The following is a 22,227-nucleotide window of genomic DNA, read 5'->3' on the forward strand; positions in this document are numbered from 1 at the left end:
AATAGTACTGAGGCTGAGAAACCCTCACCTAAGATGAGTTAGCTGGTAAGTGGCAGAGCCCAGCTCCGACCCAGGCAGCCTGACCCCAAATCCAAACTCTAGTATCACTCTATACTGCTCTTAAATAGGAATGCTTTGTCCTTAGATGTTCACTGTTTATTTATTGAGGGTAATTATTAGTAATAACAATTGCTGCCATACCCAATGCTTTGTAATTTATCAAACCATCTAAGCAAAATATTAAAAGAGTCTTTTTCTAAAAGCTCCAAATGTACCAGTTGACTAAAATGACATCTGACGGGGTGAAAGTGCATTCCACTGGCACAATGCTTTTAGAAAGCAGTTTTGCAGTTTGCATCAAAATATTCGTATTTAAAACCTTTGATCAAGAAACCCCACTTTAGGGAATTCATTCTAGAAATAGAAAATATGGTGAAACCCTGGTGTGCAAATATATCTTTTAGAGTGGAAACAAAAAAGGAAGCCACCCAGATGTCTAATAATAGAGGCTCTTAATAACGGGGCATATGCACTTGAGAGTATCTATGTAAGGGTGTGGAAAATCATGAATAACATTAGGTGAACAAAAGAAACAGGATATAAAACCACGTAGGCATGTTTGCAAGCATGTTAAATAGTAGCATCCTTTAAAAGAGGAAAAGCAAACACATCACTAGAGGTGCTGGATGAGAATAGTAGGGTCAAGAGTGATTCCTTTGCCTTTTCTTTTTTCTGTCTTTTATTTTCAAAATTTTCTGAAATGTAGCTATGCATTTTTATGGAGGAAAAAAATCAAAATATTTTTAGAGGTACCTAAGTCTTGGGAAAATGGTATCTTTTTTAAAGGGAGGCCCTTTATAAAACCTCAAAAAAATATGTGTAAACAAGCTTATGACCTAGATCTGAGTACTTTAAAGGTAAGAACAAATCTGAGAACAGAGCCAACGGTCCTCCCAACACATTTTCTGTGTCGATATTAGATGAGAAAATCTCCTCTCTGGCAATCTTAATGGCTCCTTCTCCCTCTATAATGACTTGATGCATAAAAATTAATCTTTTTCCTCTGCTTTGATCCCTGAGCTCCTTAGCAAAGATTCCATCTTGTTCTATAACACATGATGAAGCATTTTCCCTGTTATAATGTGACAATGGCCCTACTGAGCACAACAATTTGAGTCTGAATGTGCCACAGTCAAAGAGAAAACCTTGAGAGGCAATTCCGCATAGAACTATTTGACAAATGCATAAAAAAGACACATTAACACTGTCTGGAAATAGTACCCTTAACAAAAGAACACAAAACAGAGCTGGGAATGGGGCGAGGTGGAGACGGATGATAGAAGAGGAGAAGCAAAGAGGTGAGATGCCCCTGGGGTTCTACCCCCAAGTGCTGGTCTTGGAGATCAGTCATTTTCAGAAAGACAAAAAAAAAAAGCACATTTGAAAATTCTCCATAAAAAGGATTATTTGTCAAGGCTAGGAAAAAACATTCCTTAATTAGTTTACTCAAACATTAAGTCTGACATCTAGAATCTCAATATTAGCAAAAATGTGATAATTATAGCTGGAAGGGCTTTTTATTGAATGTAAATTCATGAATAACACGTTTCCCATATCTCACTCCCTATTGTTATTTCTCAGTCAGCGTTCACACTTAACTGGACGCCTTTGGGCTCCACTCTGAAATCTGATCTCAGATTCACAGTCTCCATACTTCCTTGCGAAGTATTTGCAGTTCGGCAACAACTATGACTAGTCCATCCTGAGGGAAAATACAACCTGGAGAGATCCTGCCAATCCAGGGGCACCCGAACCTTCGGAATGCCCAGGCCGCTCCTGAAGGGCTTTCTGTGTTAAGTGGAGTCCCACATCGCACCACATATCCACATGGAAGGGTTCTGTGTGTTTTCCAGCAACCATTGTGACCCATCTGGCTGTCAATTCAGGAGAGAGCTTGCCAACTCAATCTATTTATTGGCTTGAAGGGGGAGAACAGAAGCAGGGAACATGTGTTTCATGTAAAGTGGGTCAGGTCTGTGCAAATAGGCATTTGTTCATTTTACTGAGGATGCTACTGGGACTGGGAGAGGTTCAACCCCTTGCCCAACATCATGTAATCAGTGAATGGCACTAGCAGAATCTGAAGGTAAGTCTGCCTCAAAGCTTGTGTTTTGCCCTTTATCGGACTGGCTGGGGAAGGGGGTGGGGAGGGAGCACATGGCCCACAGCACACAGTGGACACCCCTCCCTGCACAGCACAAATTAATATGCACATGCCCAGGGTGGGCTGACAATGTAAGCTTCTCCCAATTGTCAAGGGATCGTTGTGTGCTCTTGTAATAAATATTGAGAAATGGTCATGGTTCGATGGTTTGCTTATTCTGGCAAGGGGGGCAGGGCAGACACTGACCAGTTCTTCTAGAACTGTAATCTCAAATGCCTACAGGGATCAGGCTTTCTCAACACATGCAAGAGGTAGAGACCATGACAGCCAGGAGAGGATATGCCCCTCCTGAAAGGACAGAGCTACATGACTAGTACCTCCTGTCACTATGGGCAACTGTGGGCCCAGTGTGCAAAGCTTTGGATTTTTCAAAAGATGTCAGAAATAAGAATTTTTATGCAAACCCTCCTGCTTTGTTTTCAAGTTAACAATTATTTTAAAATTTCTTTTTCAATTGTGTGAGTCAAATAGAACATGTCCAAGAGCCTGATTCAGTCTTGGCCCTTTGCTTTGCAATTTCTAGTCTGGGTGATACACCTATGCTAGAGACGATACAGCACGATAGACTTCAGGACAGCCCTCACATTAATTATGGGCTTGCTAGCACTATACAGTCAGTGAGAAAACACCTGGACCATTTCAGGCAGTGTTTGTGGTTCTATTATTATCATTTGGAAAAAGGGAACAATTATGACTATATATATATATGTGTGTGTGTGTGTGTGTGTGTGTGTGTGTGTTAAAATATGTATAAACTTTAAAAGCCAATGATTAAGGAAGTGGGCAAAAGGTGAGAGGGACTTTCACAATTTAACAAAATAGAAAAACTAGCAAAAAAAATAAAAGGCACTGGTAGGTATTAAACAAATGTTTAAGAGGAGTCTCATTTCAACTACCAACAGGAGACCCTATAGGGAAAATGGAATTTCTACAGTCAGGATCCTAACCTACTCACCCACTGTGTGCATGCAATGGTGTAATACTCAGCGTACCATGCAGGTGCATGCTTGCACACCCATTGGCAATATGCCATTATTGCTTGTGGTGCTATAAAAAGAGCCCCCCTGGTGTTAAGAGCAGAGGAGAGCAGAGGCTGGTGGCAAGAGCAGAGCTGGAGCAGAGGCAGCACCTGAGGCAGAGGCTGGAGCAGAGGTTGAGGGAAACAGACTTGCTACTTTGCAGACTGCCCTGGAGGTGGATGGGATTCCAACACTCAACCTACAGCCCTGAGACAAAGCTTGGCATAAGCCCCTTTTTACCCACAACATCCCGTTGTCATTCGGTCTCACTAAATCTAGAATGAATTTGCCCAGGGCTGAAATCCCCCTCAGGTGAGACAGACCCATCCCAGGATTTCCTGGAAGGCTGTTTCTTTTTTCAGAGGGAGCACATTTCCCGCCATCCATCCTTTCCCCAACCTCCTTCCTTTCACCTCATTACCACCTTGCTTCTCAGGATACTCAGTCATAGACCAATTTCAGCTGCACTTTGATACTGAAATCCTCCTCTTGCCTATGAGGAAATCAGAAGTGAAACACAGTCTGGTGCTCCTAGCCATGTTGGCTCAGGCCCCCCAAGTACACTGTCAGACAACCCTGCTCTCCAGCACGATGGGCACTCTCATACGAGTCTATGCTTAGGTGGCAGCATTTGAGTGCACTTCCCTGCTGACATAGAAATACAGATGCAGGGGCATCTCGTGGTGCTGTGTTGAGAAGTGGGGAATACAAATGGCAATGAGAGCATAGACGTGAAGGATCATTTGGGAAAATCCTATGTTACTTACTAGTTTGTTATTTTTTTTAAACATCTCTCCAACTGGGCATGATCTTAAAAATGGAGCAGAAAATACTCCTAGTGAAATAGCTCAAGTGTATACATTTCTAAGTCTAAATAAAACCACTTTTCTGCCATTTGTGGAAGGGAAGTGGTGCCCTATCTCTAGTTCACCAAAAAGAAGTGAAGAATTCCACAGACTGGGAAAGCTGTTATGAAGTCCAAGCCTTAAACTGAGGCCCTTAATTGTGTGGTCTGTAATTTCATTGGCTTTGACAGTTTGGTAGAAAAGCTTCAATAGGATGGCCTTGTCCAAGGTCACAGTCAGTCAGTAGCCAAGTGGGTACTCTATGACCTTGGCCAAAGTCATGTTGTTTAAGCTGCTATGGCGCATGTGTCCCAGAGAAAATTAAGATGAAATTTCAACTGACATACCGCTCTTACTAGCTGAGTGAAACTTGGGCAAGTTCCTTATCTCCAGGCCTCATTTTCCTTGTACTTTTTTGTGGTGAAGATTTCTTAAAAATCACAGAGCAGTTACCTTACTGCATGTATTCTCGAAGTTAGAAAGCTCAGTACTAAGTGCACTGCATACTTTATCTCACTAATTATCATTAACTATTAATGACAAACATTGAAAATTTAGAAAGTTAACCAATAATGTTGACAATTATTAATAACTGATTAATCTAATCAACCAATAAGATTGACAATAATAGTCCAAAGGATCATCGAGATACTTCAGTGATAGAAAATAGATTAAAACTCTTTGCTAACCAAAAGGGTACATTTAGGTGTTAATTATATTGTTAAAAACAGGCCCAAAATGGAGTAACTTATGCTAAGCCCAGCCCCCATGTCACCAAACTGACAATTACAGTTTTGCCTCTCCCAGAAATGGAGTCTTAAATTAGTCAAACAGGAACCACCTGATTGGCACTAGTTAGGTAATCTGTCTGATAGACCCCTTCCCTCCCCTAAAGGATAATAACTTTACAATAAACAACCTGCTTTTTTTTGCCCATTGTAACTTCCTTGTTCCCTCTCCTTTCTGCCTATAAAAGTCTTTCATTTTGCACAGCTCCTTAGAGCTCCTTTCTATCTGCTAGATGGGAGGTTGCCTTATTCAAATTGATTTTTGCTCAAATAAACTTTAAAACATTTTTAGATGCCTTAGTTTATCTTTTAACAGTTCTGGTATCAGAAGAGAGAACTGAAAGAGACCCTGAAGACGCCAGGGGCAATAAGCAACCAGATGTGGGTGCCCACTGAGCCCCTGAGCTGTTTTCCCACTGCTTCTGGAGGTTGTGCGTAAGCCCCCCTCACATCCTAGCTCTGCAGCTTTTGCATTTTGAACTTTCAGACTTTGAGCATTTCTTCTGCTAGACTGGGTCCAAGGTCAGACTGGGTTTGACTTATAAAACCAGATCAGGTCTGGGGTCAGAAGGGGTCTGACTTAAGCCAGACTGGGTCCAGTGTGAATAAAATTTCATTTTAAGGCTGAACAAGCAGGTTAACCTTACCAAAGATAATCTTGAATTACAGTGGCCATAGTGGAGAACTTTTAACCTAGAAAGCTAATCTATTTATGAGATGTCCTAGAGAAAAAGGAGTCCAAAGAGTCAAGCAGTCCCTATAAAGGGGAGAGAGTGTGGATAAAATGAAAGTTCCTGTGGCCAGGATTCTCAACTGGCCCTGGTTGTCTAGCTCACTACACACGTGTGGGCAACACATTGCTATTGACTCTATATAAAGAGCTCTGCCCAGTGCTCTGGGTGACATAGTGGCATGGCTGCAAGGCTGCAGGAGAGCAGAGCAATAGCTGGAGCAAGCGGTGGCAGCGCGGAGGACAGAGGTCCAGAGGACAGCTGTGTGGGACGGCTGTGCAGAGAGGCCCAGAGGACGACGGCTGTGCGGGCAGAGAGACCCAGAGACAGAGACTGGCTTGCTGCACGCAGACTCGCTCTGAGTGAATGGGATTTTGTGATTGACCTGCCACTGTGGAAATAAAGTTGGGTACAACCCTTTCACCTCAAGAACATTCTCCTGTCATTTCTTTGGTCACATTGAATCCATAGTGAACTTGTCTGGGGCTGAAACCCATTAGCAAGACAGAGGGGTAATTATTTTTCCTTCTTTACAGTTTCCAGTGACCAGGAAGATACTGCTTGGACACCTCACCCTCTCCAGAGCCTGCAGAGGGGATCTTGGGAAAAGCAGAAGATACTAGTAACAAGAGAGAATTTTTACCGAAGTCAACTCTTCTTGATCTCTATCTGTAGTGCCTGGTCAAGTGAGGAAAATAAAATTTCACACTGTCCCTCTCTTTCCAAATTTAGATTGGCAGGTAAAAAACATTTGTGAGAATTAGATCTTTGAATTGTGATTCATAAATTTGCTTTCAAATACTCATTGGTTGTTGACCCTTTATCTCTCAAGGACAGCTGTTGTCTTCTTGTTTGCCTCGTTTTGGGGCTTGAGTACGTGGACCGGCAATCAAAAGGTTGGGGTACCCAAAAATATGGCCAGAGGGAAATGTGGGTCATACCCCATTTGCAACTAGACATGGCTGGACAGCTCCATTTTAGCTGACTTTCGCCAGGTTTCTGGGGAATTATCTGTCTTTCTTTTGGTAATCTTTGCGAGTGACTCTGTATCTTGGAAGGGTAAAATCTTTTGTATCCTCTTTGGGGACCCCTCTTGTATCTATGAGGTCATTCAATACCACTGGGAATACTTACTATTCCTACCAGCTGAAATCTGACAAGGTATTTGAAAGGCTTTTTCTCTGCCTTTTTTAGTAGCTCTATGGTCAGAAGTTAGCCAAAATGGAAGCTGATATTCAGAACTTGATAGGGATGTTTTTAAAGGCCTTTTCCCCTAAGTTAAATAACCCAGAGGGAAAGAAAAGCATTGTAAAGCTTTTTGGTGGAAGGATTTACTACAACATTCCAAAGACACACAGCTCTAAATCTAGAAAATAGGAATCTTTTGAGTTCCATCTTAGTTGGACATCTTTTCTCTGATATAAAGAAGCAATAGTTGGAAGGGTGTGTCACCATTCTGATATCATTCAGGTTACAACTCAATTATTTGAGGAATTAAAACGGCTGTACTTGTCTTACAAACATAGTCTTTACAAGAACAGAAATGTGGCTCTGGACACAGTTCAGAGCCCACCTATCCTTTTCACCATCCTAAAACCTTCCCTAGTCATCTCACAAGGCTTGTAGGTATTATAAAAGATCTGGACTTCGGGAACAAAGCCCTTCTTGGTGGAACTTGCATTCTTTCTCTGTGCCGTTTGCAATGTTAACATTCTGCCTAGTCTTCTCCAGAAAACAAGGTAAATCTTAACAGATGGGTGGGAAAAAAAACCCTATTTTGAAAACTAGGCCCATGAAAAATCTTAGAAGTCTCTTCCACAATATTAGTAAGAAGCATTAGCCATCTAAGCAGGTAACCTTAACTTATGTTATCTGCCAAAAATACAATTTGGATCCAACTGTTCTTTATATAGTAGTGAGTTTTGCATTATCATATAGTCTCATGTCTAAAATTTTTAAACAAAAGCTACAAGATCTTTGTTTGCATCTGTCTGTACATTTAAGTATGTCTATGTATATGTTACAAATGTGTGATTTTTTTTCTACTTCCAGATGGTATTGCCAAGATTAATTATAAAGAGCATGATTTAATTGGATTTAAAGACAAATAAGCATTCATATAATTCAAGTATACTCTCAGAAATATAGAAACTAACCCAAATATTTTTCAAGCTCATATGATTTAGGATAATCTTTGGTAAATAAAAGCTAGTTTAAATCTGTTGGTTTAATTAAACCAACCATGTATTTAGAGTTATCAACATTAAATATAATACTTTTACTCTAGGTTTACTAAAATTCAAATAAGTTCACATTATCTCTGTTACAGAATATGTTAGCAACAAAGATAACTTACATGATGGTTAGCTGTTCAGTGTCTTGTGAATTTTTCAAGACTAATCTAAATATAATTGTTAAGAACAAGTGAATTAAGTAGATGTAAGATAAAAGTTTATAAGTGGATATTTCAACGATAATGATGTTTTATGGTATATCTACTTAAAAATAGTTTCCAAAATTTTTTTTTTAACTTGAAACCTTAAAGTTATACTGAGATAAGTTAAAAGATGGATATTAATTGGATATCTAGATTATTTCCAAATAAGATAAACACTGTAACATTAACTACTGAACATAGGTTTATCCACTTTTAAAATCCTTTTACAGAGGAACTAAAGATATTTGGGTCTATTAACATGCTTTGCACCACATTGGAAAATTTATAATGAGGAAGAAAATACTTCTAGAAATTATGAAATGGTACTTATAAATTCACCAATCCACAGAATGCAGTATAACAGACAGTCCACCAATGCTTACTTCTTAGTTTCTACTAGAAATTAAAGATTCTGAAGAATGAAAGTTCTGAACCGGTCCAAAATGGAGTTGCAAATGCTAAGTCCCAAATCACCAAATCAAGACTAGCTCAATTAGTTTCAGCTTTCTGAGAAATGGAATCCTAAACCAGCAGTCGATTAGGATCACCGGATCAGCAGTCGTTAGGTAACCTGCCTGATAGACCTCTGCGACCCGCTAAAGGTAGTAACTTTTAGGAGGTAGTAACTATCTCGTAAAGGAAGCAACTCTGCAATAACCAACCCATTTTGACTAGTATAACTTTCTTGTTCGTGCTCCCTTCTGCCCAAAAAGTTTCACTTTGTACAGCTCCTTCAAGTTGCTTTCTGTCTTCTAGATTGGATGCTGCCTGATTCAAATTTATTTTTGCTCAAATAAACTCTTAAATTTTTAATATACCTTAGTTTATCTTTTAACACTATGCAATAAAATGTTAGAAGCATCCAGAAAAGCCAAAGGATTACAAACTCTTATCTGTGCACTGAGATATCTTTATCAGGGACCACATTATCTAAAAAAACTCCAAAATTGCCACAGGGTTTAAATCCCATAGACGTGGAATCTCTATTCGGATGTCAGTGGTCTAAATATACCAAGGCATAAATGATGGATCATAAGTCTTTTCCAAGGCCTGGGTTTTGCCTGGGCAGAGGGTACAGGAAGAACACATGGTCCTTGAAATCTGGGGAGGATGGAAAGGACGAGTAATGATTTGCGACACAGAGAGGGGTGTGACAAGAAAGGAGGACTGGGAGGGCTGCGGGCTGGCTGGCTTGAGAAAGAACTTCTGTTAAGGGACAGAGAGAAAGTTGTTATTCTTAATAATAGTAATAACACGATAGATATTTCCTAAATTATAGTATAAGGCATTTCATCTTATCAACCAATCTTAATGTGGCTGCAACACCAGCATTCCAGGCCAATTACATCAGAAATACTAACTTTAAATTTTAAAAGCTGAGAAAATAAGTCTATCAAAGGTTCCTATTAATTTGGACATCAATATGTTGGAATGTGTGGTGACTTGAATCAGGGTGAGGCTGATGCTCCTCTTTGCTTGGCAAACTGCCTCTTCGTTGATAATGCAAAATGTGACTACAAACAGCATCTCTGGGGGAGCATTTCAAGTGCTTCAGGGAACGCACTGCGTGCTTCAGAAGCGTTCCTTTTATATGCAATTAGTCTGCTCATGACACAACATTCTTACCTATTCATTAAAGTAAGTCCCCGGCTTAGTTGGAGGCACTTTATGGATTTACAGAATCACAGAAGCTCCGACCTTGGTTGAGCCAAATGGTCATCCAGTTCATGAGTCTGTTTATTGGTCAATCTCCTCACCAATATCTGCGGCTGGGCCACCGTCATTTCAGATCCTGTCTAGTAAGAGGCCACTCTTGACCTCCCCTGGCAGCCCTTGGAAAGGTCATGAACTCTGGAGGCAACAGGACCTGCATCAGATCTGAACTTCACCCTTTACGTTTCTCAGACTCGGTTCCCACAGGAGGATCATGCACTCTGTAGTTGGCACACAGTATGGTCTCAAAAACACAGGCGGGAAGTAGGTTAGTGTTTGCCTGGGGGCGGCAACAGGGGTGACTGCAAATGAGCACAGGGTTTCCTTTTGGGGTGATGGAAATGTCCCACAATTAGACTGTGGTGATGGTCCCACAACTCTGTGACTTTACTGAATATCATTGAAATGTAGACTCAAAACAAGTGAACTATATGATCCATAAATTACGCCTCAACAAAGCTGTTAAAAAAGGAGATATATGAATACATAGGGACTTTTTTTTTAATTAACAAAAAAAGCCCAAGGTGCTAAGTATAGCATACATGAAATAAAAGCTCATTTTGGGTGTTGTGGGAGAGAGTATATGTGGTTAAAAATGCAGAAAGTTTTAGAAAAGCATCTGCTTTGTACTCTCAAGAAAATTAAAGTTGTCTCTATGAAAGATAAAGATCAGATCACAAGATAGACTGAAATAATATATACAGTTGCACAACCCCTTAAAAGAAATCCATGAGACCAATGTGCTTAAGCATTCAGAATTCTCTGAATTTTAGAAAGGTAATGTGGGGCATTTTCCATAAATTACATAACACCCCCAGCAGGGTCTGTGGCAGCATCTCATAATTAAACACATTAATATTTCTTTAATGAAATGTATGAATATTCATAGTAAGTAGGATAAATACAAGACTATAAATAGACTCATGTCAGTTCAGGCCTCATTTTGTCACCCAGAGAGTTTGCTGCAAACTTCAGAGAAACCTCAGTTTGTCAGACATCTTGATTTCCAGAGAAGGGATCTGAAACTGTGGCCACTGTTAACACAGTCATCATGGCCTCACCTTTCCCATGGTGGATGCTGCAGGGATTGTTGCTTTCCCCTCTCCCTTTCCCCATGTCTCATCCACAGGAGACCCTGAAGTTGGGGACCAAGCTTGGGAATAGGTTGAAGTTTTTTTTGTTCTGCCACACCTGAGCAGAGATGAGAGTGAGCTACTAAAAGGAAATAGGATAAAATGGAAATTTTAAATGAGAACTACTGTTCAGGATGTGGTGGGGAGAGACAGAAGGACCAAACTGTTTTAACTCGGGATAGCGGGTAGAAAGCATACCCTGAAAAACTGCCACACAAGCACAGGAAGCAGAATAATAAACATTTCAGGTCTGATTCATTAGTAAGTTCTGTATCATTCACTGGGCTTATTTTAGAATTACCTCCAGAAATGTAGAAAGCCCTGCAAAGGACTTACCACCTGCTCTTCTCTATCTTCCGTGCATTGTGTGAGCCTCCACAATGGAACACTGGCTCAGGAGAGGTCCAGGGGGCTACAGCTCAAGAAAGCCAGACTTTTCTCTTAGCCTGGTGACAGTGACATCACAGCCCATCACGGCTGGTCAGACCAGAACCCATGTCCCTGAGTTTCAGAGCAACTCTTTTCTATTAGACTCCAAATTTCTTAAGGGCAAGGACCTTGTGAATCAATGTTATATTTCCAGAGCCTAGGAAACTGTACAGTACTTGTTGACCAGTTGAACAGATGAAAGAATAAATCAAATGTCAAAGAAAAATAGTCATAGTTTACTGTTTTGCAACGACTACCAACCCTTGCTCTAGAATCAAAAAGTATTTCATAAGAAGGATGCTTTTCCTTGGGTACTCCTCAATCCACCCCAAATGGTATGTGTTCTGAGCACCTGCTTCTCCTTGTGGATATCCAGCAGAAGATGTGGGGGTGAGCTGACCCTGGGGATAAACAGAATAGTACACTGGTGTGCTAAAAAAATGAATGTAGCTTCTGACTACCTGACACTTATCCAAGGAATCATTAACCCACGGCAAGACTAGAACAGAGTGTGCATTTTATCTTCAGGGCGTTTTCATCACACTGACCATGTTCACCAAGTTATAGGGCAAGGGCAGCCCCCAATTTCCTACACAAGAGGGGCCTAGACCCCAGAGGTGTTGATGCTGAATTTCCACAGTAAGCAGACAATTTGTGCTTAGATTTTGTGTTATCTGGATCATCCTGGAGACACCGAGGAGATGCTGGATGAGCTCGTGATGTCTCCCCAGCTAACTTGTGATCAATGCTTTAGAAAAACACAGCCTACTCCATTCACATGCCAGAGAGATTTACATAAATCATTATTCAAAGACTCAGCTTTTTTCTTTGAAGTTTCATTTACCTCATCACCAGGTCTCCCCCACCACACACACACACAGTTTCATCAACTCACTAAACCACACTCTCAGATTCAGATGAGGACTTTAAGACTAACAGACCACCCATGTGGTTTCAGTACCCGCTTGGACGTAACCTCCATGCACTGGGAACACGGAAAGCCAACATTTCCTGATATTGCCCATCATTTTATGCATATACACACACTTTCTTTACATATTTCATATCTTTATAATGACTTACCTTGATCTCTCCCCTCCTTTCCATGAATGAGAAAACTGGGACTCAGACACATTGCATGACTTTCGTATGGCCCACAGTGAGAGTCGCAAGGTACAAATACAGAGAAACCGCACAGTCAGTGCTCTTTCGCCTCAGTCTGCAGCCCCACTGCCTCCAAGAAACTGATTCTATCCAGCTGGGAAATAATCCCTCCTGAGTATGAGCAGAAGTTGCTGTCCTTGAAACCTTTCACCCACAGGCTGTGTCTGGCCTTAGGTGGCCTCAGAGCTCAGGCCTATGTCTCCTACTCAGCCCCTCCGCGTGTGAAGAGAGGTCTCAGGCCCTTCCCCTAATCGCGTCCAGAGCCTTCGGCTGTTAATCTAGGGCCAGGTGTGTCTCATAGAACAGGGCGCCCACAGTCGGGGGAGGCAATAGGAGAGGCATGAACACGTGTGCTTGACTGACTACATGGTACCTGCAAAAGCACGGGGAGAAATGGCTTTGTCTTCTCTCCAAGACTGAAGTCTGTGCCCGAGAAAGCTGCTGTCTCTGTTCTTCTGTTATCTTGGTGCAATGTAAGCAGACAAGTGTGAACTGGGTGAACAGGAGATTCCTGCCCCCTGCATGCCCACGGAGCACTGGGGCCACGGGTGCTGCCAGGGGGCGGGGCGTGGAGGGTCCTTGGCTGCGCACAGGATAGAAACCAAGAAGGAGCGGCTACAGCCGAGGCAGATTTATTAAGGTGTAGATTACACAGCAGCGCAAAGTGGACCACTCCACAGGTCGGGCGGCCCCTCTCTGAGGGTTTTTAGCTCACTTAAGGAAAATACAATAAGTATGTAAAGCAGGGGCAGAATAGTCAAGCCTTTTCTGGGAAGATTCTCATAAAAGTGGGCTTCTCTTTAGGTGGTCTCTTCGGGGTGGTGGGGGTTGTGATGACAGTCACCAACTGTCATGGAGCTGAGGCGGGTGATTTTTACTACGCAAATAAGATTTCAGTGAGGTTGGGGGTCTACTCCCCGTCAGACCCGACACCACTTGGCCTGACCTGGTTCCAGCCGGTTCTTACCGCATCCTGCTGGTCAGGCCAGCTCAGGCCTCTCCCAGCCTCACCCTGCCACTTCCTGCTCTTCTCACAGGGGCTGACCTCCTGACCCTCTTCCTGTTTTAAAGCTTTTCTATCTCACTCTCTTCCTATCTTCCTACCCCTCTCCACACAGCATGATGTTACATCAGAAATCCCAAGAACTTCGAATCTAAATGTCTGGGCTCAGCCTGGCTTTGAGCCTCACTCCGGGGAGTCACTGCCGCCACTGGAGCTTCTGTGAGCAGAACTGGCGCCTGCCAAGTGGTGGCGATTAAATGAGAAGAGGAAGCGCTCTGGAACCCTAAATGCTGCCCACCGTGCGGGCCACTGTGTTTTTATTTACACAGCAGTAGCACTGTTAGGGAAAAACCTGAAAAACTTGGACTGGATCGCTGACAGAAGAACCAAGCGGCACTTGGAGGTCTCGGAGTGTTAAGGTTTATTCTCACACCGGCGGGCTCAGAGGGGAGTCATCTACCAAGGTCTGAGCTCCAAACAAAGGCAAGGGGAGCGATATATATCTTTCTGCTTCTGCATCTGCAACATTTCTACATGCAAGCAAACGAGCAAGCAAGGGGGAGTAAGGTTAGGGAGTGAGTGCCTGGCAGAGCGGGAAGTGAAGGGGGTTTCTGCTGTCTTTGCTGACACCCGGACTGTATGGCTGTGCTTGTGAATTTTTCCCTACCAGCATAACCCCTTTCAGGGTCCTGGACCCAATTCCAATGCATCATGTGTGGGTGCGGGGCTCAGGGGTGTCTTCCCACGCATACCACCAAGCAATTCTCGGACACCAGCAGGGTGTCAGAGAACTCAATTCTGATGCTATCTGCCCGGAGACTGCACCAGGCTCCGCAGGTTACGGGCTCCATCCTACAAGCCTGCCCTCCACCCCCAGCTCCGGACACCGGTAGCAAGCCCCAGGCTGTTACCTGTGCTGCTGACCTACCGGCTGCAGATTGGAGGTTCCCAGGCTCCCACCACCACCCCCTTAGGTTTGATTAATTTGCTAGAGCGGCTCACAGAACTCAGGAAAACACTGAATTTACCAGTTTAAATAGGATACAAATTAACAGCCAGATGAAGAGATACACAGGGCAAGGTCCCAAATAAAGGAGCTTCTCTCCTGGGGGAGCTTGGGGCCTGGCTCAGTGGCCCGTGGAAGCATTCTGGTTCCCCAAGTGTGGAAGCAGGAAGCAGGATCCAGAAGCCCGATAGGTTCTCCTCAGGGGTTTGTGGGAGGGCTCACTGCATAGTCACGACTGACTAAATCGCCGGCCGTTGGCTGATTCATCCTCCATGCCCCACCTTTGGTGGGGCCCAACAGTCTTTCATTAACATGACAAAACACCCATTTCACCTTTTAGGCTCTGGAGTCTTTTCAGGAACTGTGAATGAAGGCCAGTTACACCTGGGCACTACATATTTGGTCCTCTGAATGACCAAATATGTATTTCTTATGACTCATTATATCGCAGCCACTTAGCATGTGAGTGAGGGGAATGGGAGCTCTGGTCAGAGTGCTGACCCAGCCCAGGGCCGTTTCAGAGGTTCCGTGCACAACCTACTGTGTTGCCTCACGTGATGTTAGACGGTTAAGGGATGAAGCCTGTAGCTTTCATTAGCATTTAGTAATAACAGGAGAGCCTGAGGGCATTGTTTTGGATGGTAATATGTAAAAACTTCCATTCATCTGACAGTGATTCTAGGAACTTCAACAGAAACACATCAGGTAAGTTATTAAACCAAATAAACACGGGCAATGATACATCTGTTCAACAGGTTATCATGCAGCCCAAGAAAATGGCATTGTAGAATATCTAATGACATGGAAAGATGGTCTCAATATTTTTAAGTGAAATAAGGTGATTACAAAACAGAATACAATTATGATCCTTTCATAAATCATATGGGCTTACACAGACAAAGGTGTATCCCAAGATGTTTGCTTTTGTCATCTCTAGCTGGCAAAATTGTGGTAAATGTCATTGTTTCTTTTTGCTTCTTGGTAATTCTTCAATTTTGCTATAAAGATGTATTGCCTTTGCAATAAAAGATTCCTTAAGAAACAAACTTGAGCAAGTCCAAATTGGCCTGTTAACTGTTCATGTCCAGAGGACGGGGCGTCGTGAACTAATTCCTTCTCTAGCAGTGGCATGGTTGTGTTTCTTGTAAATAACCTGCATTATTTATTTATATCATTTTATCCTATTCATTTCATATCTTTATTTATTTCTTGTAAATAAATCCTTACCCATGAATTTTAAGAGACTCACCCCCTTTTCAGCACTGGCTGAGAAGCAAGTCACTCCGCTGGCTACCCTGGGAGCCACTGCCAGCAGACAATTTGTAAATAAGTGAGTCAATGACTCTACACCAGGGTGACTTTGAAGCCTGGTAGAAATGCTCAGCCACATTGTATGTACACCTGGATGTATTTCCATAAGAGCAAAGGCAATTATTCTTTTTCATGTACATATTGTGCATGCATATGCATATGTATTTATACCTGGAAATTATGAATCACAATGGCTATTAATGTATATGTAATTTATATTCAGAGATGAAAGGATGATTTAGTAGGCCAGTGGCCTGAGAAACATGTGTTTCAGTCATTTTTTGCAACTTGTTCAGACCATTTAGCCTCGCATGCCTCAGTTTACCCATCTGTATGGTAGCCGTAGCTTGGTTTGGTGATGCCAGCAAGAACCTTTAAACGGACAAAACTGAGTTTGAATCCCAGTGACGTGCTTTGGCTGTGTCACCTTGGGCAAGTTAACTCTGTGGTCCTCAGATTTTCTCTCTGCCCAATGGGTAGTAACGCCTACCTCATGGGGTGTTCTGCTGACACACAGAACTTTTCTGCAAATAATAGAGAGAATGGCCCAGCAATTGCATCTTTCACTTGAATGGAAGGGAATCAGGCTCCTTTTTATTTCCCTGTGGAAGTTCTGCAGAGCACCACGTGGAAACAGTGTTGAGCATTCAGCAACAAGGTACACTGCTCACCTGACATGCACCTGTGTAAAAGGGCCTTAGGTCTCAGCAGCACCAAGCGACAACCTGCTCCAAAAATATATCCTCATTCCAGCAATGGAACTTCAAATGTGGACAATTTCAGATAAAAATTTCTCTAAAATGTATTTCACAACAATTACCCATTATCCTGCCTTCTCAAAGTAAACATATTGGCCTGACTGTAACCTTCCACGGATGTCCCAGGTTCCCCTCTGTGGGTGATAGCACCCTCCCGCATTGTTTGCATCCTTCCCCTCCCTTGGCTCCAGTTCTTGTTTCTTTCACTGGTATTGTACGTGCCTTGAGAAGCAAAATCCGTGTCACTTTGCAGTTGCAATGAAATCAGTGCTATAGGATTATCCTGTGCAAACTCTTCTTTGAAAAATAACAAGTGCATTTGGAGAGGTGAGGAGAAACAGTGGAGATGAGGTCTCCTCAAGGTGTTTAATCGACGATGGATTGGGGAGCTAAGTAAAAGGGCTCAATGGAAATTGCATGGTAAATAAAAATCAGTAAGGATCAAATGAAAGTCTGCTGAAAGATGGAAAGCATGTGACTTGAGTCCAGCTACTGTGTAGCACTTCCTTTCCAGAGCCCCTCAGAAATCTTTTCTATACACCCCTGGGATCAAGAGGGCTGAAAGAGCTGGGAAACTGACCTCTAGATAGAGATGCCACCTATATGCACACATGTACACATATACACACTCCGTATGTGCATACACGGATACACACCCACACACAAATGTGGGCAGAGACTGGGTACCTATAGAAGCTGGCTCAACAAAATAAGTCCCATTTAACCCCTGTTGGCTTAAACAGGTCTTGTTTTAAATGATGCACTTTGAGATAACCTGCAGGAGATCTGTGCACTGAATGTGTTAAAGGGCTTGAGAGATCCATACTAGAGGGTAGTAAAATCTTTCCTCTCATTTCCTGCCTATTCCTACAGCAACTGCCTCCCATGCCTAGTGAAGAAACATGCCTTTTCTGTCCAATACCACAGAACTCCTGCCAGCAAAGGAACAAATATAAAAACTTTAACAGCATCTCAAGAGTGTTCCCCCTTTGCTTCTCACCAACTACTGACAATCAATGTAAAAGTAATCCTAGTTTTTATTTGAAGCTATCTTGGCTTTAAAAGAACCTTCCAAAAAATGATTGATGCGATGAATTAAACCCATAGGTAACCCCTGAAATCTGCTTTGAATAGCAACAAATTCCTAACAATATCTTCAACGCTTGCAGCAACGAAATCTAATCTCTGAACTCCTAAAGGTCAAGATTTGCTGTCTGGTAGCACGGCTCAAGAGTAAATGCTCCCTAATGCTGCACTAGGCGATTGCTTTGCACTCCAGACAATGTCAATTTTGTCCAAGTACTGCAGATGTGTCTAGCATTAAGTCAGAATGGTGTCAAGGGCCCTTCTTGAACACCGGCTGCTTCTCAGAGAAACTGGTCCTAAAGCCCTAGTCTATTACAGTCCATGCCCGAAAGACAGACATTTAAGGCTTAAAGGAGGATGGAGAATAAAGCTGCATTAGATTTTTTAATGTTTCTGAGGCAGGAGACCCAGGGGAAGAAATTCTCTGGTGATCCAAATGTCCTTCCCTCTCCCCTCCCAGCACCAACAGTCCCCTGGATTCCCGATGAAGGTGCCGCCACAGTATCTACGAAGTCCTACCCTTGAGCTGCTTTCCCGATAAACCATTCATCACTGCTCTGGTCCATTCCAGCCATGGAAAAGCTGTAATAGACTAATGAACCCATTAAATTAAGAAATCTGTATGTTACGGGAAGTAATGTGCCAAGGGAAGGCATGGTGGGTGGGGTCACGGGAGCAGAGACGGAACCAACCCCTGAACAGAGTCCTCGGTGTAATGAAGTCGGTCGATGCATCAGCGCCTCCTCCCCAGCTCTGCAGAGAAGACACGCCTCCAGCACAAAATATAAATGTTCAAACCTTCTTTTTGTTGTTTTTTTGACAAGCAGGAAAACATTATAACTGATTGGAAAACATACTTAAGCTAGAAGATCCGGATGAGGGTATTTTATTGTTTAAAACTGGTGGGGCAGAGTGTACACCAAGATATAGTTCTCGTATTTTGCTAAGAAAACCCATTCATTCACCACCGTTAGTTTCTCTGCTATTCTGGAGTAATTGATTTTTTTTCCCCTTTCCTTGTATGTTCTCTTCATTCTCTGTTCGCCTTCAAATAAGTAAACATCTACCCAGGGCAGGTTGCCAAAAGTGGCCTTAGGCATGCCTTGCCAGTCTATACAGGAAATAGTTCTTCAGAAATCAGAATGCTGTTCCTTGTGTCAAACAAAACTCTTCTCTCTGGCAGCACTTCTCACACTTTCACTTGGCAGCCTCCATAAGCCAGGTGGGGGGAACATGCCAGGTAGGTTCCCAACCTTCCCTGAGTCTCCTCCTTAGCACCCAGATGAGCAGCAGGTGGCAGAGGTTACCATCAATGCACCCTGGACCACCTCTGTCCAAAACCATGAGAGTTCCACAGATGAAGTTTCATTTGTTCTGTGACCTGGACAAGGGAGGCAGGCTTAATTTCTCTACATCAGGAAACATGACGCTATTCAAATCCCTGGGTTTGGTTTTCTTCTTCACCTCCGTCCTGACTCTATCATGCTTTTGGCCCTGCTTTACCCAGTAACTTGCCCTAGAAGCCAAGTACCACCTGGAGGAATGCTGACTTAACCAGGGCTGCAAACTAGAGTGTCTGGCAGGTACATCAATGAGTGACGGGAGCAGGTATGATCCAGCAGTGAGTGGCAGGTCCCGTGGTGACTTACTCAGCTTAAGTCAACTGATACGTTGTAGAAATGCTTGCACTGCTGGATCATCTGTTTGTTTAAGAGAGAGAAATCCAGATTTTATTAAGGGTGAAATCTCCAGATTGTTGAATAATGGCTCAAATTTTTAAAAACATGGTATCAGCCAAACGAACTTCAGTTGCCTACCAAATCTAGTCCTTGGGATGCCACCCGTGATTTCTGCTTTAAATCCTTTTACAGCACAGCTCAGACGGGAAGTCATCTGACTAATTAGAAGTGTTGGTGAGGAGATCGACAATGATGGACAGGCAGCATTAGATCTGTCTGTAATTGGACCAGTTGGGGTAAAATCCAAACTGTTCACAGAGGCCTGCAGGTTGAGCAAATCCCAGGGTTCTACATATGGGAGTGGGCTTAAAGGCCTCTTGTTCTACAAGTGGAAATATGGGGGTAATTAGTGCCAAAAGAGGGATAAAACTATGAGGTGTAGCTACAGAGGTTAAGAAAGGTGAATTGTGAGTGCAGAAAGCCCAAGGTCTAAACCTGGGATGCTGCTGTGGACTGAAGGAGTGTGTGTGTGTGTATCCCCCAGTTCACACGCTGAAGCCTTAATCCCCCATGTGATGATATCTGAAGGTGGGCCCTTTAGGAGGGGACTGGGTTTGAGTGAGGTCCTGGGGGGAAGGGCACCTGGGATTGGCTCTCTCCCCTCCCCCCCCGTTCCTCCCTCCCTTCCTCCCCTTTCTCTTTCTCCTTCCCACACTCTTTCTTCCTTCCTCCCTCCCTCTCTCTGCCTTGTGAAGATTCAAAAAGGCAGCCATCCGTAAATCAGGCAGAGGGAGCCCCTCACCAAGGACCTGGCCATGCTTCACCCTGATCTCAGATTCCCACAGCCTCCAGAACTATGGGAAAATCAGTGTTTATTGTTGAAGACGTTCAGTCTCTGGTATTTTTTATTGCAGCCCAAACTGATTAAAGCAGATGCTAGGCAGGATTTATCACACCTGCAAATTCCAGCTGAGAGGGCGATAGGCTGCCGGGAGGACACGAAGCTGAGAGGAGAGAACGCCAGGGACAGTGGTCTCTTGGGCGCAGCACTGGCCAGCCCCGGTCTGAAAGAGCCTAGAATCTGTGGGATTACCAGACAATTCGCTCTTGCTTGGATAGACAGGGGTTCTGGTTTCACAGCATAACCACAGGCCCTCAGAATTACCCTGCTTTGTATCTCTGAGCCATATGCATAGTGATTCTATAGAATGCATCAGAATTTGGATTTACATCATGCATCTTGAAACAATAAAGGGCATTTATCACATTGGAAAGAACAGTTAAAATATAGATTCTAAAGTGAATGACTCAATATTTGTGATTATAAAGAAAAATATCAAAATGATAACATGTGTAAGGGTATATATCTGCCCACACCTGGCTTTTTGTATTTAAATATTAGAATTCTGTGAGTCTTGCTTGCACTCTTTGGAAATCCACTGAAGTGGATGCAGTAGTGCCCCACTCACGTTCCCCTGCAGGACCTAGCAATTCACTTCCCCAGCTGCTGGCGGTGCTGGCTGCCAGCCGAGTCCTCTCCAGGACCTGCCTTCAGCCACAGAGCTGCTCCTGGGGGCAGCCTCCACTCCATGGCTGGCCAAAGGAGAATAGAAAGTCCTGACTTCCCTTGCTTCAATTGGGACAACTCTGAAGAGTATCCTGTACCCAAATCCCCCTTAAGATCACCGGAAGCCTCTGCTGCAACTATTGCAGCCCAGTTCCTACGTGGCCCAGTCCTCCTTGCCCAGTCATTCTCCTTTCTGCACACAAATCCCAGAATATGTTTCCCGGGAACCTGACATGCAACAGGACCTAGGTGAAATATGTGTAAGAGAATAATAGGATATCAGAGATGCTTCATGCCAGGCTAATTTTAAATGACTTCCCATCGATGGAATAAAATCGCAAATTTAGGGACGCCAGGAAGATATTATGTAAATTTTAATGGAAAACATTTCCATTTGTCAACAATATTTAGCTTTACCTCTGTGTAGGGGATATATGTTATTTCAATCTATTTCAGATGCCTCTTGGTTAATCTGGGGGACTTCTCCTCACCCCAAGCATGAGATTTGAGGAGCAGGTGTCCAAAGTGGGACCCAAATCCCAGGAGGCGGGAGTGGGCAGTGCACTCTGGTCTGGCCAGGGCTAGTCCCCCATGCCCTGTCTGTAGGGATTAGTCTGAGAGAAGAGCTTCTGACCAAGGCAGAGCCAGTCGGAATCATCCCATGAGATTTAACAGCACACACTGGAAAAGACTGGCTCTTTCCTTTTACACCGTAAGCAATGATAATGTAAGCCTGGAGCTACTGGCAGCCACGTACCTCGGTGCTCATTTACAGTGGAAGAGAACAAGGCCGCCACAGAGCCGCAGAGCAATGAGATGAAGACATAAAGAAAGAGAAGACAACACTGCCTATGCCCTTGGGCCTAACTGTGCTTGAGTCAGACTAACCTTGGATGTCCCAGTTACACAAGCCAAAAATATTCCCCATCACTGTGTTTAAGCTACGTTGAGTTGGGATGTCTACCACCTGCATCTCAGAGTCCTGGCTAATTCACTGCATCAGTCATCCAGTCAGAGATAGATTAAAACAAAATCATATGACAACCTGAAGGGATAACAGCAAAGAAGAGTTCATTAGCATCAGACGCCCAGGGCACCACCAAATCTCAGCAGAATAATGCAGCCATGAAACAGGAAGGATGCATTCTGGGGAAGCTCTTGGTCAAAAGCTCAAACCTAGAAGCAGGGTGAATGTAGGTAGAAATAAATGGCATTTGCGGTGTAAAAGAAAAAACACTGATGACTGGTGAAAATAAAAGCAAATGGGACAATAAAAATTACACCTGATATTTGTACAGTAGAGGAAACAAGAGTGTGGAGTTTAAGTCAGGAGA

The sequence above is a fragment of the Manis pentadactyla genome, chromosome 11 (assembly GCF_030020395.1).
Source record: "Manis pentadactyla isolate mManPen7 chromosome 11, mManPen7.hap1, whole genome shotgun sequence".
Taxonomy (NCBI): domain Eukaryota; kingdom Metazoa; phylum Chordata; class Mammalia; order Pholidota; family Manidae; genus Manis; species Manis pentadactyla.